Consider the following 5,634-nt stretch of genomic DNA (forward strand, 5'->3'; position numbering starts at 1 on the left):
GTGTCTGCGGCCCTGTTATGCACCTGGGCCCCATTCTCCCGGGGGGGGCAGAAGCAGGCTCCGGTCCGGGGGTCGCAGGGCGCTCCCTGGCACTGGCAGGGTAACTGACAGGCAGGACCGAACTGGCCGGAGGGGCAGGGCTGGAGGCAGCGTGGGGGCTGCAGGCCGGAGGGGCAGAGGCAGGCTCCACTCTTGGGGTCACAGGAGCTGCTGTTCCCGCAGTGGCAGGGCTTGTCACACTGAGGCCCCCACGTGCCTGGGGCACACGCTGCAGGATGAGGAGGGGAGAAGGGGGTCACTGGGGGTCTCCCCCTCCCTAACGTCCACTCAGTCCCCGGCTCTGTGTCCCAGCCCGCCCCCCACGCCCGTGCCCCGTGCCACACCTCAGAAAAGGCAGCTGGCCGCTGTGGGGCTCTGGGGCGCCTGTCCTAGGGGACTAAGCGCCCGTGCGCGGTCAGGAGGGTGCCCACCAGTCCCGCGCCCCCGTAGCCGCCCGGCACTCACCACTGGAGCAGTCGCCGCCCCGCCAGCCCTGCGCGCACTGGCACCGATCGGGAGCCACACAGTGGCCGTGGACGCACTCCTGGCCGCAGAGCGCTGGGGCAGAGATGGAGGGAGTGAGGGACGCCTCCCCTGGCCCACCCACCTTTCCTCCTCCGAAGCCGGACCCTGGGGGCCTGGCCCTCCCGGAGCAGCACTTCTGCCTCGAAGAAGCAGCCGCAGAAGACAGGGCCAGCAACTCAGGCCAGAACTTGACAAAGGCTCAGATTCCACGCTCCCCAGCCCCTCAGTGTGACTTCTCCAAGCACCAGGTCGGGAAAACAGAGAGGGGCTCCTCGGGCGGGACCAGACTTGGCTGTGTGCAGAGAGCGGGTGGCCGGCGGGGAGTGGGTCGGGCTGGGTAGGAGTCTCTATGGGATGAGGCAAGGGGGAGAGAGGCAGAGCAGGCTCCTGTCGGGGGTTTCGGGGCTTGGGGGGGCCGGGCAGGAGAGCCTGGGCAGTGACAAGTCAAAGACAGACAGCAACAGAGAGACAGGGATGGGAAGAGGCAGAGACTCAGTGACAGAGAGACACGAAGGCAGCCCCGAGACAGACAGACAGAGACAGAGATGCTCAAACACAGGGAGAGAAGCGGAGGGAGAAACATGGGGTCAGCCAGGACAGAGGAGGCTAGTGGCAGCTGCTGGGGGAGGGGGCGAGGACAAGCCCGGAGGGGGCAGGGGAGCGGGGGCTGGGCCCTCCCTCTCCCCCTCCCTCTCCCCCTCCCTGGCCCCACCCAGACTCACGGACACAGGTGCCCCGGCTCTCGTAGAAGCCCACACAGCACCGCAGGCGCTTCCGGTGCTCTGTCCTCACCACCTGGCGGTACACCGGCCTGTAGACGACCCTAGGGGACCCCGAAGGTGGCCCTCAGTGCCCCCTGCTGAGGCCGGCCACCCCCACCACCGTGTGGCACCACCCTGTGGCACCACCGTGTGGCACTGGGGAATCCGGGCAAGGCTCACCACTCCAGGCGTGGGGGGCACAAAAGGAGCATTCCCTCACTGCCCCCCCCACGCACACGCACACGCACGCAGGCCCACACAAGCCCCCCCACCCCTTGAGTGCTTCCTCCTCACTCCAGCGTTTCCGAGAAGAGAATGAGGCTGTGGAGGCCCAGGGCCCGCTGAGGCAGCACGCAGCCCACGGCGGGGTGGGCACTCACGTGGGCTGGGGGCAGCTGTGGGGGCTCTCCCAGGGCCGGTCGCAGGGCTCCGAGGGGAGCAGGCTGAAGGGGCGGGAGTGGGACTCCTTGGTGGTGGTGGTGAAGCTGCAGGACAGGGATGGGGCCAGGGCTCAGTGTGGGGGGGAGGCCTGGCTGCCACAGGGCACTCTGGAAGCAGAGGTATGAGGGCTTGGCCATGCTGAGGAATGCTGCCCCAACATGGGGGTTTGCTCCCCCAAGCCTAGGAGGAATGCCTATCCTGGCCCCCTCCGTTTGGAGGGGTCCTCCCAGAGTTGAATATTCCTGGGACACCCCCCATCATTGCCCCCTCCTCGCCCTATTGGACCAGAGCATTCCATTTCTCCCTCCTCCTCCTCCCTACAGGGGAGATTGAGCTAGAATTGATTGCTGGGCCCAGCTGATGGAGATGGGTGAAGCATTTCTGGCCAAACCCCGACCTGGGCCTCGTTCCCCAACCCTGTCCCCTTCGCTCCCCCGGGACCAGGCCCCCTGCTTGCTCCATAGCGAATGGCTCCCACCCTGTGCTCTGTCCTGCAGCCAGCTTCCCACAGGGACCAGGGGACAGGGATGAGGAAGGGACAGGGTCAGAGGTAGCCCATGCAGGGGAGGAGAGAGAGCAGGGGCAGAATCAGGAGGGATGGGAGGGGGGCCTGGGGAAAGGCAGGGAGGCAGGGAAGGAGAGGGAGAGGAGACCCCATAGACAGTAGGGGAGCTGGGGAAGCAGCAAGGGCCCCTTACCTTTCCCAGAAGCTGCAGGTGTTGGGGTCGTTGGGGTTGAGGGCTCCAGCCAGCCCCAGGCCCAGGGCCAGAAGGAGGGAGCACAGAGGGGGTAGCATTGCGAGGCCAGGCGCTGGGGCAGGTGACGGGCCACCGAGTATCTGCAGGGACCAGAAGGGGGGTGTGCAGAATACCCGAGGCTGCCGTCATGGGAGGGCTCTGCTCCCCAAGGTCGCATCCCTGACCAGGTGGCTGTTCCCTCTGCCTGGCCGTCCTCCCTCCGTTCTTCTCCGGAGTCCTCACCTCTTAAAGTCTCCCCGAAGTGACACCTCTCCTTCTCTGCAGACTGCCCCCACCCCTCCCAGCACCATTCTCTCACACATGGCCCAGGGCCTCTAGAGGCGGGGCTCCTGCCCTGGATCTCTGAGCCCCGGCCAGCCCCTGCCCAGGGCACAGGGACGCTGGTGTGGAGGTGGGAAGCTGGAGCCAGTGGGGAAGTCATGCGGGAAGCCCACCAGGGCTCCGCTGGAGGAAGAATTTCCAGCCACAGCAGCCTGTCATGGAACCGGCCACTCGAAGGGGAGCTTCCTGTCACTGCATGCATGCAGGCGGAGGCCAAAACCCCTCTGATGCAGCTGGGGGCCGGCGGCTAAGAGGGCTGGGAGTAGGGCCGGTCCGGGTGACCTTGAAGGAGGCCCCTCCTAACCACTGGTGTCTGCTGCATGTCCACGGGCTTCCGGGAGCCAACAGTGCCCGGCCAGAGAGGACACATTAGGAGCCTGAAATCACGCTCGCTCGGGGGATTATTGACACCAGGGACACTGCCAAACACCACAAACCAGGGACAACCCCATCCCCAGCCCACCAGCAGCGCACCACTGCCCCCAAGTCCCAGGGCTACGGCCCCCAGGCCGGCCTCAGATGTAAGCGGCCCCCGGCTCCCTCCGACCACCGCCTCAGCCATCTGGAAGCAGCTCCTCTCGGCCTCTTCCTCCGCCCTGGCCTCGCCCAGGCGGGTGGGGAGCCGGTCAGGACCTCAGCAGGGCTCAGGAGGGGCTGAGCTCCTGAGTACCCACCCCCGCAGTCCGAGTCAGATTGTGTTCCATGCTCCTAAAACTTGCCCTGCCTCCCGGCTCCCTGCCTCCCTGAGGCGCCCACATCTGCTTATAATTTTCCCTGAGAAGAGAGAAAGTTCGCGGTTGCTGGCCCCTTCCCCCCCTGAGTATCTCTGGAATGCCTGCTGCCTGGCCCCACCCCACGCCCCCCACCCACACACTCCCAGGGCCCCCCAGCCGCTCTCAGCCCTCCAAGTCGAGGGAGAGAGATGCGCCCCGACTTAACCCCATGTCACCCTCTGCTGCCCCCCTGCGGGATGACCGGTGGCCCTGTCACAGCTCCCCCAGGGCACGCGCGTCCACCACTGGCCTCCTTGGTGCTCCTCCCCCACCCTCAGTCCTCGGGGCACTCACCAGGCACCCTGTGGTCTGAGAAACTCGCAGGAGCCAGGGGTAGGGCCTGGGGGGCCTGGCAGTGTCCTGGGGGATCCCAGCGCTCAGGATATGGAGCCTGAAAACAGGAAATCGAGCCTGGCTGGCGTGTGCGTGTGTGGGGGAGGGCAGCAGGGAGTGGGGTCACGGGCTCCCTGCTCCCCAACCCTGAACTCAGAGGGTGGGATGCAGGGGACAGGGCCAGCGGCTTGTCTCCTGAGCTGAGCACACAGGCCCCGTCTGAAGGGGTGAGGGGGAGACTCAGCCTGTCCTCAGAGAGCCAGGCCTCAGTCATGAATGTCTGTCCCGGGGGGGCAAACCCCCCACCGCAACCTCTGCATCCCCCCATCCCCCTCCCAAACAGACTTGGCTCCTTTTGCCACCATCCCCAGACTATCCCCTCCACCCCTGCCCTGCACAGGCCACCTTCCCAGGTCCAGGCCTGCCTCCAGGGCCCACCCTGTGGGCTCCCAGGTGACCTCGTCCCCGCGGGGCCTCCCTTGGCTGCGCCCTGGCAGGATCCTGAGCCTTCACACACCTCCCACCTCCACCCTGTGTTCACACTGCCCTCTGCCTGGGCCCTCAGCTGTCCTCAGACTGGGGCTCGGTCTGAAGGGATCCAGATCCAGATCGCCACCCTGCACCCCCCTCTCCTGGACCCATGTCCCCAGAGCGTGAGGCTGTGGGGGGGCACACACCCCACAGCAGGAAGGACCTGAGGCAGGGCCAGGGGCCTTCACATCAGCCCCTCCCACCAGTCACTGCCCCCCAAACCAACGTCTAGAGGAAATGGTTCACCTGGGGGCTTCAGGAGGTGGGCAGGGGAGCGTTAGGAGGGCTCCAACCCCCATCCCAGGGTTGACCTTGATAACGGGTGATCAGGGGCTGGAGGGGTGGGGAGATTCTCCTTTCCCAAAGGGCCTCGGGCTCCCAGAGTACACAGGGGGCCCAGTGGGTCAGGAGCAGGGCTGGAAGTGGGGTCGGTGAGACCAGTGGGTGGTCCGCAGGGAGGGGAGAGGTGGAGAGGTGGAATGAGGATCCCGGCAAGGAGGGGCAGTCTTTGGCCTGGCCGACCTCAGCCCCTGAGGAGGGGGACCCCAGGCCAGACCAGGAGCCCAGAGCCCCAGCCGGGCCCCCCAGCTTGTCTCCATCTGAGACTTTGTCCCCTACGGGCTGGGGAACCTGAGGCCCTGGTCCTGTCCCTCCCCAACACCCCCAGGCCCACCAGCACAGGGGCCCACATGCCTACACTCCCCCTCCCACCCCGGTTTTAAATCAGCAGCTCCGGCTCCCAATCCGTACTCACGGAGGGCGCCCCAATCCACCTCACCGTAGGCTCCTGCCTGACACCTTCCCTCCCAAGAACGCTCAGGTGGCCCAGGCATCCTTTACTGTGTGGAGGAAGGTGGGGAGCCGCGCCATTTCCCAGGTCTCATGTCAGGCTGCCCTCGGTCCCCCACGGGAGGCAGCACTGTTTGACAGGTGAGAGCACTGGCAGGAGAAAGCACCCTGCCCCGGGCCACAGAGCCCGCCGGGATCCAAACCCAGACTGCTGGCACGAGGTCCCGGTGGTTCCCATCAATGCAGCCCAGGCGGGGAATCCCAGGGGCTTTGCATCTCTCTGTAACAGTCTCAGTTATGCAGAGGGGGAGCCGGAAGGGGGCGGACAGGAGAAGGGGGGGCCGCCACAGAACACACCAGAGG

At 66.4% G+C, this 5,634-nt stretch overlaps 1 long non-coding RNA gene across 1 annotated transcript; it reads right to left on the bottom strand.

The window, feature by feature from the left end:
- Positions 1-58: 58 nt before the first annotated feature.
- LOC123323709 lies at positions 59-1,352 on the bottom strand. The gene is made up of 3 exons (XR_006539512.1): positions 1,287-1,352; positions 505-597; positions 59-268 (listed from the first exon to the last, which is right to left on the bottom strand). It is a non-coding gene; the product is annotated as an uncharacterized LOC123323709 (long non-coding RNA).
- Positions 1,353-5,634: the final 4,282 nt, after the last annotated feature.

This window comes from Neomonachus schauinslandi, unplaced genomic scaffold (genome assembly GCF_002201575.2).
Source record: "Neomonachus schauinslandi unplaced genomic scaffold, ASM220157v2 HiC_scaffold_274, whole genome shotgun sequence".
Lineage (NCBI taxonomy): Eukaryota > Metazoa > Chordata > Mammalia > Carnivora > Phocidae > Neomonachus > Neomonachus schauinslandi.